General features: G+C 43.6%; 1 pseudogene; it reads left to right on the forward strand.

Annotated features, from left to right (window-relative positions):
* Positions 1-1,071: 1,071 nt before the first annotated feature.
* Positions 1,072-2,908, forward strand: LOC130041301 (RNA-binding protein EWS-like; annotated as a pseudogene).
* The last annotated feature ends 10,184 nt before the right edge of the window (positions 2,909-13,092 follow it).

Here is a 13,092-nt window from a genome sequence, read left to right on the forward strand (position 1 = left end):
CTCATGGTAAACCAGTGATGTGGGTGATAGTTCTACTCAGCAATCCCAAAATTTTTTTATGCTTTTACAAGAGACTAAAAACAGTTTAGTGATTTCTGTTCAGATGATTCTGGAGCCATTGGGACAATTTTACACCATTATTCCTGTGCCTGTCAGTCCCTAATGTCCATTTTCTTCAGGTTTGGAAAACTTAAGAATATTGACATATTTTAAATAATAAAACAACCATTGCTTTATTCACTTTTCTCAAAGTACACATGTACAAGATGCTAAAACAGGAGTGTATGCTGGACAGGGAATGTAATTTAGTGAAAGAGCATTTGCCTCACATGTGTGGGGCCTCAATTCTCAACACTGCATGTTCCCCCTGAGCACTGAGATGGGAGTAGTCCCTGAGTAACACCAGGTAGACTCCAATACAAAGAAGAAGGAGGAGGACAAGGCTCAGTACTCCTACAAAAAAAAAGGAGGAGGACAAGGAGGAAAAGAAGGATGAAGAGGAGGAGGAAGCAGAGGAGAAGACTAATTTTTTGTGTGTGATATGATCCTTTTTTTTTCTTAAATTTTTATTAGTGAAACACCATGAGGTACAGTTGTAGACTTACAAATTTTTGTGCTTGGGTTTCAGTTATACAATGATCGAATACCCATCCCTCCACCCATGCCCATTCTCCATCACCACTTATCCCAGTATCCCTCCCACCTCCCATCCCCCCATCCCACCCTACCTCTGTGGCAGGGCATTCCCTTTTGTTATCTCTCTCCTTTTGAGTGCTGTGGTTTGCAAAAGAGACATTGAGTGGCAATCATGTTCGATCTATAGTCTACTCTCATCACACATCTCCCATTGTGAGATGAACCTCCCAACACCCTTTATTGGTGCTCCCTTCTTTCTCTGAGCTGCCGGAGAAGACTAATTTTAACTTTGTGCAGTACTTAGAAGTTGAAGAGGAAGTAGCTATGATACTATGATATTTGGTACTCCCATTTGTCCCTATTGAGGATGTGTAAACATGTGTTCAGGTATGGACCTTACTCAAGACAGGACTGATGGAGAAGTAAGGAGAGAAAATGGTGTCTATGGATTACAGTATCTACAGTCAAGCTGCAGCCCAGCAGTGCTACACTGCTTATATCGGTCAGTACACTCAAGTATATGCACAGACCTGTCAGGCTTATGGGCAACAAAGTTATAGAATGTATGGACAGCCCACTAATATCAGCTATATCCAGGGGCAGAACCATGCAACCTCTGGGCAGATGAAACTTCTTAAGAACAGTGTCCCACTGGCTATGCTACTCCAACTGCCCCCAGTCATGCAGTCAGCCTGTCCAGTGGTACAGCATTGGTGCTTATGATATCACATCTGCTACAGTCATGTACACCCAGGTGTCCCATGCAGCTCAGTCTGCATATGACACTCAGCCTGTTTATCCAACATATGGCCAACAACCAGCAACCACCATACCTGTAAGGCCATAGGATGGTAACAAGTGCACTGAGACTAGTCAACCTCAATCTAGCACAGGTTACAACCAACCCAGCCAAGGATATGGACAAAGTAACTACAGTTATCCCCAGGTACCTGGGAGCTATGCCCTACGGCCAGTGATGGCACCACCATCCTATCCACCTACCAGCTATTCTTCTGCACAGCCAATTAGTTACAATCAGAGCAGTTATTCTCAGCAGAACATCTAGGGCAGCCAAACAGCTATGGACAGCAGAGGAGCTATGGTCAACAAAGCAGCTATGGGCAACTGCTGCCCACTAGTTTCCCCCCACCCCCTCCCAGCAAACTGGAACTTACAGCCAGGCTCCAAGTCAATATAGCCAACAGCACAGCAGAGTTCATTCTGACAAGACCACCCCAGTACCTTGGGTGTTTGTGGGCAGGTGTCTGGAGGATTTTTCAGACCAGGAGAACTGAAGCATGAATGGCCCTGATAACTGGGGTAGGGGAAGAAGTATGAGCAGAGGTGGGGAGGGAGGAGGATGTGATGTAATGGGCAGCGCTGGAGAGTGAGGTGGCTTCACTAAGCCTGGTAGACCCATGGATGAAGGACCAGATCTTGATCTTGGCCCCTATAGATCCAGATGAAGATTCTGACAACAGTGCGATTTATTTGCAAGGATTAAATGATAATGTGTTTTTAGGTGGTCTGGTAGGCTTTTTTAAGTAGTGTGGAGTTCTTAAAAAAAGAACAAAAGAACTGGACAACCCATGATTCATATCTACTTGAACAAAGAAACAGGAAAGCCCAAAGGTGATGCCATAGTGTCCTATGAAGACCCACCAACTGCCATGGGCTGCATGGAAGACTGAGGAGGAGACAGAGGAGGCTTTCCTCCAAGAGGTCCTTGAGGTTCTTGAGGGAACCCATTAGAAGAAGGAAACATCCAACGCCGAGCTGGAGACTGGCAGTGCCCCAATCCAGGATGTGGGAACTAGAACTTTGCCTGGAAAACAAAATGCAACCAGTGCAAAGCCCCAACGCTGAAGGTTTTTCTCCCACCACCCTTTCCACCCCCATACCATGGGTGTCTATGGGCATTTTTTAGGAGGATTTTTCAGACCAGGAGAGAACTGAAGTATGAGTGACCCTGATAACTGGCCAGGGCAGAGGTGACCCTTGTGGTATGCAGGGAGGAAGAGGTGGTTCCATGGAACACAGTGGTGCTGGAGGAAAGTTCATAAGCGGTCATGGAGGAGACAAAGGTGGCTTCCATGCTGGTAACGGCAAGGACCAAGCTGGCTTTGGTGGAGGCAGATGAGGTGGTCCTGGGGTCCCCCTGGGTCTTTGATGGAACAGATGAGAGAAAGAAGAGGCAGCCATGGAGGCCCTAGAAAAAATGGATAAAGACAAGCACTGTCAGGAACACAGACACCCAGAAAAGCTGCACTGACTACCAGATTTATTTTTTAAACCAGAAAATTTTTTTAAATTTATAATTTCATGATAACTATCATGGAGTGATAGCACAGTGGGTAGGGCTTTTGCCTTGCATGAGGCCGACCCAGATTTGATTCCTCCGTCTCTCTTGGAGAGCCCGGCAAGCTACCAAGAGTATCCCGCACAGCAGAGCCTGGCAAGCTTCCCATGGTGTATTTGATATGCCCAAAACAGTAACAATAAGTCTCACAATAGAGACGTTACTGGTGCCTGCTAGAGCAAATTGATGAACAACGGGAGGATAGTGCTACAGTCACAGTGCATAATTTCATATTTGTAATGTTGGCCATGGGGCTGGAGCAATAGCACAGTGGATAGGGCATTTGCCTTGCACACAGCCAACATGGCCGACCCGAGTTTGATTCCTCCGCCCCTCTCAGAGAGCCTGGCAAGCTACTGAGAGTATCTAACCTGCACAGCAAAGCCTGGCAAGCTACCCGTGATGTATTTGATATGCCAAACACAGTAAAAATTGTCACAATGGAGACGTTACTGGGCCCGCTCGAGCAAATAGATGACCGGGAGGACAGTGACAGTGAATGTTGACCACAGCATTATAATTATTCCTTGTCTATACTTTAGTATTTTTCAGCATTTGTGAAGTTAGAAGTTAGAAGTTAAATAGTAGTGTGCTGGGTGTTTTTATTTTCCTTCTCTTAGAAGATGGTTGTTTAACTATGACTAAACAATGGGAACGCTTTGTGAGCATGCTCAGTATCACTGTGGAGAAACAAGAAGGTCTCTAACTGCAACAATGTTCATGGTTGTGATGTTGTTGATTTTCAAATAAAATTCCAAATATTTATAAATATTTGTCACACACAAAAAGACAGGACTGGCAGTGAGGGTGGCAGAATATGCCATCCCCAAATATGCCATGTGGGCATAAGGCTTCTTTTGAGCAGAAGACAATAAAGAAACAATGGGCGCAAGAGAAATGCTCTGAATTCCTTCTCTTCCTAAGAGCAATCCAGACATTTCCCTTTGGTAAAGTGTGCCCTTCCCCCTTCTTACATAATTACAGAGAATGACTCTTATCACCTTAGCCACTGACTGGAATCTGCATAATGAACCTTACAAAATAACCTTTATCTTCCATTAATTTCCCCCATAATTTCCCTTATCACAATGTATCACCTCTCCAAGAACAAACCCTTTAAACCTATTACTTCTTCAAAATTTGTTACCCTTCTGTGTTTTATTTTGCTTTGTTTTGAATCCACACCAAGCAATTCTCTAGAGTTATTCCTGACTCTGTGCTCAGGGAAACATATGTGATGCCAGGGATTTGAATAAGGGTCACAGCTTCTGCATTCACATATAAGCAAATGCCTTACATCCTTTCCTATCTCTCAGGCCCATGTTGCTCTTTTCAAAAATGATGTATGTGGTGAGAGAGATAGGGCAGGGGTTAAAGTACTTGCATTGCATACTCTCTACCTGGGTACTACCCCCTGGGCCTCCCCCCGCCACACACACACACATACACACACATATGCACACACACTACATACTGTCCTCTGAGCACCTCCATGAGTGAACCCAGCAGTCAGAATTAAGTCCTGAGCATAGCAGGGTACGGCCCCAAAACCAAATCAAAATAAAATCAAGAACTAAAGGAAATAGCAGGTTTGAATTTGCAGGTTTTCAGTGCTTTTCTGTGAAGTGTATCATGTACACACAAAATTAACCGGTTTTCCTGTTCATCTGCCTTTTGTCAGTTTAATTTGCAGTCCTCCTGGAAGCTCATCTATTTGACAGTTGTGGAAAAGTCTCCAACCCATCCTCACCCACCACTGAGAGATTGAGAGCTAGGAGGGCTGCTCATTGTATCACCTCCTTCTCGCGGGTTAAGGAAGAAGTGAGTAAGTGAGTGGCTGGAATAGAGAGTACTTTTCCTGTGAAGCAATTTTGAGAGAAAATCTCCTCTGTGATTGGAACTAAATGCCATCAGAAAGAGGCCATTAGAGTCAGCTTTCAACCTTTGCCAGATACAGAGAGATCAGAGGCTGAAGGTCCATGTCGACACAATCAAGCCAGAATGCTTCTGTCTGGCTCACCTCTTCTCATTTCTGGAACGACAACTCAGAGGCAGAAGTCAGAGTTTGTCCTCTGAAGAAGGAGGTAGATCAGATGCCCAGGTCCACGTACCACATCTGCCAACCCTCAGCTCTCTTTCTTGCCTCCTTCCAAGAAGTCTGGACTGAGACTTGAGGAAAGCTTCAACTTCAAGGCAGCAAATCATGATACTGAGTTTTTCAGTTATTAAATGTATATTGTGTGGTGTGAATTGTTGATTGTTTGGGATTTTTAACATGTTCAAAAAGTAATTGAACTTGCCCTAAATTTTATCTGGGGCAGGCAAACAGCTTGTTCCCCTAAATAGATGAGAAAGGAGAGTGGAAAACCAAAACAAATTTGCTTTGATTACACTCCATGAATCAGATTTATTTGATATGATGATCATGCACATTTATAGTACTGGGAGATTTTTCTTGTGCCCAGGGAAAGAAAAGACTGTGCTTTAGGAACTGGCCTGTGGTTTAGAATTCCAGAAAATTTCCCTAGAGAGATAACACCAAGTCTATAAATAGACCAGTGCTTACAGATGCCAAGGGGCCTTGGCCAAGAGTTCTCCACTACTTCCCACCCAGCTGAGAAACCTCTCCTGACCAGAGAATGAAAACAGAAAGAGCTGCCACTGCTATCCACGCTGCAGGCCCCAGGAGGCTAATGACTGCTCTCTTAGCACTGGGAAACCCAAACTCATTGGGGGAAAAAAAATCCTTTCATGTGCCCCCAAAGGCTACTTAGTGATGACTCCATTAGGAGCATGAAATCTTCTGGATGAACAGAATGAATAAGGACTATGATGTTATAGCAAATAAGATGCTTGGGAGACCATCTGAATTGATTCTACCTCAGTTCTAAAACCTCCTCAGCCTGGACCAGGGATGCAGTTCAATAGTAAAGCATATGCTTGACATATGTGAGACCTCTGTTCAACTTTTGGCACCATAAAATAAATAAATAAACAGTGAGTATACTAAAATCTTGTCAACTTTTGGCACCATAAAATAAATAAACAGTGAGTCTACTAAAATCTTTTCAGTTACCTGGTTGACAACTTCACACTTTGTCAATTATCATATTAATATTAATTTCTCTGTTCAAATAACAGGTGATGCATCTGTCTTTGGTAGGCCCCTGTCTGATACAGCTCATTATTGAAAATGGGAAATTGAAGTCTCTCAGGGATTGTTTGGAATAAAAAAGTCATGAAGCTTCTAGAAAAACTGAGAAAGTTTTCGGGGAAAGTTCAACTTTTGGGGGCGGGACCATCCCTGGCTACACTTCTTCCTGGCTTTACATTCGGGGATTACTCCTAGCAGTACTCAGGGAACCATATGAGGCACTGGAAATCAAATCCACATGGAAGATAAGCACTTTACCCACTGTACACTCTCCAGTTCAAAGTTCACCGTTTTTGAATCATGGAACCCTCTGAAGAGCCCTCTGAGATCATATCAGAACAGTGGACATTTCTAGAAATGAAATGAATACTCATGTTCTAACTCTACGCAGTTTTCTACTACTTACAGTGATTGGTGCACCCTCACCTCAAACCCAGGTTAATTTTTTGTGGTAGAATTCTGACCAAGTTAAGTGCCCATCTTGGAGAAGTTTCTGGTTGGCTCTTGGAAGCTTTTGCCCAAGCCTAAGAAAAGTTCTAAAAGCAATGACCATTCTTCCTGGTTGCCAGGGAGCTGGCCTAGATTTTCGAATTCCCTGGATTTGAGAAAAACATACTGGCTGTGGACCTGCCAACCATCCTGCATTTGTTGCTCTTGCATCTGAGGCCTTTAAAAATGTGTCTTTTTCAGCAATAATCATTTTACTTACAGGAGCCTAGCTAACAGGACTGAGGTATTCTGTTGCAGACCCTGTTTTCAGGGTCTCCTCTCAAAAGGCCTCGGGCTGCCCCAGCCTGCCAACCTGGCAGGATCCCAGCATCTCTCTGCCCTTTGCTGGCAGCCTAGAGAATAGCCCTTCCTGGAGAAAAAGGTGAGTCGCCATCTCCTGGATGGCACTTTTATTGCATCCCAATTTTTTAGAAAGCAATTCCTGGTGTTTTCATTTCTTCATGCACTTTTGTGGAAGATTATGCCCTGGGCCATTAGCGGAGATCACAGAGTTTGGGGAAAGTTATTACAACTAAGCCTCATTTTCCATTTCTAACACTAGGGCCATTATCTAAATGCTGAAGAGTCTATCGATAGTTTTCCTTACTCCATTAAACTATCTTGTTGCATTTTCCACATTAGAAGGTAGCAACAAAGAGCAGAAGAGAATTATTCCTGACAGTATTTACACAGATATAGTGTCATCCTCACTACAGAGCAGACTTATGTATATTCACTTCTTAGTTTGATGTTGATCTTTCAAGTTATTAAAATGTTGCTAAAGATAGAGACTGGGGTTTTTCTCTGTTAATTAAAGAAGGCAGTGCTGTTTTGTTCATTTATCCAGCAAAATGATTTATTCATTCTATAAGTTTTGATTTAAGTACCTACACTTACATGCACTATTAAGTCACCAAACACTTTTGAAACACTGAGAGTATAGCAACAAACAAAATAGAAATAGATCTTTCCCTCATGCTGCTTCTCATTTAATGCAGTATAAAATAAGTAAATGATATGTAGACTGGAGAGACAGTACAGGGGTTAAAATGCTTGCCTTGGTAATGGCCAACCCTGTTTAGATCCTGGGCACCTAATATGGTCTACCAATCACTGCCAAGAATGATCCTTGAGCACTGAGCCAGGAGTAAGCCCTGAACACTTCAGGGTATTGGCCACAAAAAGCAAGCAGACAAAATAAATAAATAAATTATTAAATAAATTATATGTAAATGTGTAGGCTGAAAGAAAACAAGAGTCAAGAGCATTGTCTGCTTTTGTTTTCCTTTTTAATACAGGAGAAATTAGAGCAAGCACCTCCACTGATGGGAATGATCTAATAAAAGGGAGTAGAGTGATATAGATATTATAAGGGGAGAGCATGAGCTAGCTATTCATTAGATTACTTTTGAGTGTTAGAATGTGGATTCAGGACTGGGAACATAGCAGTGGAGGAAAGAGATGACATCCCTTCCCTCCTGGGATTTTCATTTTAATTGGGCAATAAACAAGTGAGAAAACTAGTGAGCGGTCCATAGTAATCATGAACTTGGATTAATGCTGTCAGAGAAACACAGTGGTCATGCAAGTCCTTTTAAAAGTGACTTGTTGGGCTGGAAAAATAATATAAGGTTTGAGGCACTATCCTTGCTGGCACCAAATACAGTACCCTGAGAGTTGCCAGGGGTGATCCTTAAGCACAAGAGCCAGGAATAATTCCTAAGCATATCTGGCAATAAATAAATACATAAATAAAACATTACTTTTGTTTTGTTTGTTTTTGCTTTGTTTTGGTGCAACACCAGCAGTGCTTGGGTTACCATCTGGCACCAGGGATCACTCAGGGGCCCCACATGCAAAGCAGGCACTCAACCTGTTGAGTCATCTCTGGAGCTCTGAAAAGTGACATTTAAACTGAATACTAACGTATGACAAAGAGATGTCCATGAAGTTCCTGAAAGGAAGAGGATTCTAAGCAGGAAAAATAACAACTACAAGTTCTGAGAAGGAAGAACAACTTTGAACTTGTAGGAGGTAAAACTGCTAGAGAGCTCTTGTGGAACAAATGGGAACTTGTTAAGATCCATATGACACTAGAAGTTTCTCTCTCTTGCAGACCAGTATTGATCAAAGCCTGGGCCTGAAATGATGGCAGCTGCTTCTCTTTCCATCATTCTGAGATCTAGCCAGTGGCACTGCTTCTTCCCATGGAAGCATTTGAAGAAATTTTGAGGTCAGAACCTTATGGTGCCCCTGGGTTCCAGAACAAAGCAGTAGGTGTGGACATGGATGGGAGAATGGAATGGGAGTTGCAGAGGAGAGCATGCACAGAAACTTCAGAGTCAACAAAGAATGAGGTCTGGTTGGTGGGAATGCCGACTGGTCCAGTCTTTCTGGAAAACAATATGAACAGTCCTTCAAAAACTAGAAATTGAGCTTCCATATGACCCTGCAATACCACTTCTAGGAATATATCCTGAGGATGCAAAAAGGCACTGTAGAAATGACATTTGTGCCTATATGTTCATTGCAGCACTGTTCACAATAGCCAAAATCTGGAAACAACCCAAGTGCCCTACAACAGATGACTGGTTAAAGAAACTTTGGTACATCTACAAAATGGAATACTATGCAGCTGTTAGGAGAGATGAAGTCATAAAATTTGCTTATAAGTGGATAGACATGGAGAATATCATGCTAAGTAAAATGAATCAGAAAGAGAGGGACAGACATAGTAATACTGCACTCATTTGTGGAGTATAGAATAACATAACATGAGGCTGACACCCAAGAACAGTAGATACAAGGGCCAAGAGGATTTCCCCATAGCTGGAAGCTTGCCTCGTGAGTGGAGGGGAGAAGGTAGATGGAATAGAGAAGAGATGACTAAGAAAATGATGACTGGATGAATCGGTAGGGTGGGAGATGTGTGCCGAAAGTAAATAATGGACCAAACATGATGACCTCTCAGTGTCTGTATTGCAAACCATAATGCCCAAAAGTAAAGAGTATGGGGAATCATGTCTGCCATGGAGGCAGGGGGAGGATGAGGAAGAGGGGTATACTGGGGAGACTGGTGGTGGGGAATGTGCACTGGTGGAGGGTTGGGTGTTTGATCATTGTGTGATCCTAACCCAAACATGAAAGCTTCTGGCTTTCTCACGGTGATTCAATAAAATTGAAAAAAGAAAAAAACAGATTGAAGTCTGTGGCTTCAGTTCCAGCTTTTTAAATTTTTTCCCGGGGTGGGTGGGTGGGGGGTGAATGGGGCTGTTTGGTTTTTGGACCATACCTAGAGGTGTTCAGGGCTTACTCCTGCCTCTGAACTCAGGGATAACTCTGGCAGGTTCTAGGGTTCATATGGGGGACCAGAGATCAAACCCAGGTTGGCCATGTGCAAGGTAAGTGCCCTACCCACAGTACTATTATTGCTCAACAATAGTATAGTATATAGTTTCATTGTTTCAACATTCAAGAGACACACATCTTACTTAACATATGAGAGCTATAAAAGTGACTCAGAAGGATATAATTCAACCCTCTCACTTCTTGCACACAAAGAGAAAAGAGTAATAGGCCAGGGAAAGAAAGAACTGACACAGGAATGAAGGGGGAAGCCCTCACTAGTGATTTCTTTAGACTCTGGAAGAAACAAAAAATAGGACAGGGAGAAGAGAAGGGAAGATATTCTGGATTTGGGAAGGTGAAAAAATAACCTCATGGAACTCCTTGGAAAATCATTCCACTGGGAGAAAGTACTCAAGCTTTGGATGTGGTCTCCTATGCAGAGTCCCTCAAGATAGAAAAAGAACCTCTTCCTGCACATTATTTATTCTTCCAGTTAGTCAATGAGGAACCAGAGCTCTCTACAGTTTGGCTGTAAACTAAACTGTTATTACCATCACAAAATAATAATAATAACAATAGTAAAGGCAGTGATTATTAGTCACTGCATGTTGCCTATATTTCAGGTACTGTTATATGCTTTTAAATTACTGGTATCTTTTAATCTTGACAATTCCTTTACCTGATAGTAATACCAGACATAGAATTGGTATTACTATCCACATTTAGGAGGTGGTAGGGAAGTTCCAAGTGGTATTCAGGAGGCCCGGGGCCCCTGCACTACTCAGTCAATAGGTGTCAATACAGGGGTCCAAATATGTGGTGGTTCTCTGGTCCTGAGGTGCTGAGATCACCAAGACCAACACAATGAACTCAGTCTTGCTTGTGGAACAGAGTCACACTCAGTAGTATTTGGGGGGATTATATTGTGTCAGAGATTGAATCAGGATCAGCTCTATGAAAAGCATGAACCCTAATTGCTACACTATTTCCTGGCCCCTATTATCCCCTTTTTATAGATGACAAGACTGTAGCACTGTCCTCCTGTTGTTCATCAATTTGTTCGAGCAGGCCCAGTAATGTCTTCATCGTTGTTGTTACTTCAAACTTGTTGTTACTGTGTTTGGCATATCAAATATGTCACAGGTAGCTTGCCAGGTTTTGCTGTGCAGGCGAGATATTCTCAGGAGCTTGCCGGGCTCTCCGAGAGGGGTGCAGGAATCGGACGGCGCTCGGCCAGGCCGGCTGCATGCAAGGCAAATGTCCTACCACTGTGCTAAAAAAAAAAAAAGTATAAACATTAATGTTGTGATTGATCAGTCAGTAAGAGGCACAGAGAAAAGTAAGGCCAGAGGAATGAATGATGAAGCACAGAGGACCACGGCTTTCTCTTGGCTCGGTGGCCCAGAGCAGGTCTGGGAACCCCTTCTTATTTGCTCTCCTATCATCAGACACCTCCAGCAGAACAGAAAGAACAGAAACCAGGCAACATGGAGGTACAGGGGAAACATGTATCCAGGTCTACACTGCCCTGTCCTGCTTACGATGCTGTGATAAACAGGAGAGCTGTTTTCTGGTGGTGCCAGGGGTTCAAGTCTGACCAAGGCAGATGGAGGAGACTTGCTCACCCTTTGCAGATCAATAGGACTCACACGCTTCAGCTCGTCCACTTAATTCAAAGTGGGGTCCTGGTTCTACTTCCTGCTTGCAGGGCAGTGTCCAAAGACTCATCCTCACGATCAGGGTAGGCATCAACATCTTCCCCTGTTTTGTTTACGGTCACAGCCTGGGCTGCCTCATCCTGCTGGCTCTTAACTTTGTACTGCTAAAATGATGACAAGACTAAGACAAGTTATTTGACCCTATAAGTAATAATTGGTAGAGCCTAGGCTGGAACTAAAACATTCCAGGGCTCTAACATTTACACACTCTATAATTCCATAGTCTTTAAATATTTCCTTGTACTCTTAGACAATGACTGCTCTATTTCTAGGAGGGGTATTTACCTGTCTAATTCCCTCCTTGAAGTAAGGAAGCCAAGTTGACGTCTCATCTTGTCTCTAAAATCCTCTCTATCACGCTATCTCTCATATCACTTTTCCTAAATTCTCATGGAACTTATACATGTGCCAGTGACTCCACATTTCATCGTGCAAAGTCCCAGATCAATTGAATTTTTCAAGAAGGAACATGGAGTCTCTCCAACAGACTGTAAATAGCCCCAGGGAAGAATGTCTTATTTCTCAAGGCAATAGAGACAGTGAAGTTGAATAGCTCCTCATCCAAGTCCTTCCTGTTGGCCGACAGCCTGTGCTGTAGAGCATGGCACATCCACAGGTGTACAAAGATTGAAAATAAGTGGTCTGCTGCAGGGGTTATAATTGCTGTGTGGGACAGAATGCAGACAAGGGCTGGTCTTCAAGTGTGGAAAAGGTTGAAGATGCCTGCTCTAGAGGCCACTGCTGCAGCTGTCAAGGCAGGCTGTCAGCTGCTTGGTCATCCTGCCTCTCCGTTGCTTTCCATACCTCCTCCTTCCTTGCCTAGTGTCAATTTCCTCAATCTCTTGCCCTTTTCTTTCCTTCTTTTTTTCTTTTGCTTTCTGGGTCATACCCGGCAATGCACAAGGGTTACTCCTGGCTCTGCACTCAGGAATTACTCCTGGCAGTGCTCAGGGGACCATATGGGATGCTGGGAATCAAACCCAGATCGGCCACTCCAAGGCAAACGCCCTACCTGCTGTGCTATCACTCCAGCCCCAATCTCTTGCCCTTTTCTAGCTGGCCTGCATTAAGCAGGCAGCTTCCTTGTGCCCTCTTAATGAAACTGTTGAGCTCTCTGCTCTCCAGAGACGTCAGAGCCTGTTCCCAGAGAACTGGTCTTTCTCCAGGACCTCTCCTGGGCAAGAAGTGACTTCCCCAGCATGCTGCCCTAGACTGTCATTGTGCAGCTTCTCTTGTCTCCACCTCTTTGGTGCTTTCCCCACAAACTGCCCTCTCCATGGGGCAATCAATCCACCCTGTAATCATTCTCTCGGGCATGCCAGGGACTGATTGATGGGTATAGCTGGTTTATTATTAGACAGTGTAAGTTTAGTAAGTCCAATCAATAA

The sequence above is a fragment of the Sorex fumeus genome, unplaced genomic scaffold, assembly GCF_029834395.1.
Source record: "Sorex fumeus unplaced genomic scaffold, SorFum_2.1 ptg000098l, whole genome shotgun sequence".
NCBI lineage: Eukaryota > Metazoa > Chordata > Mammalia > Eulipotyphla > Soricidae > Sorex > Sorex fumeus.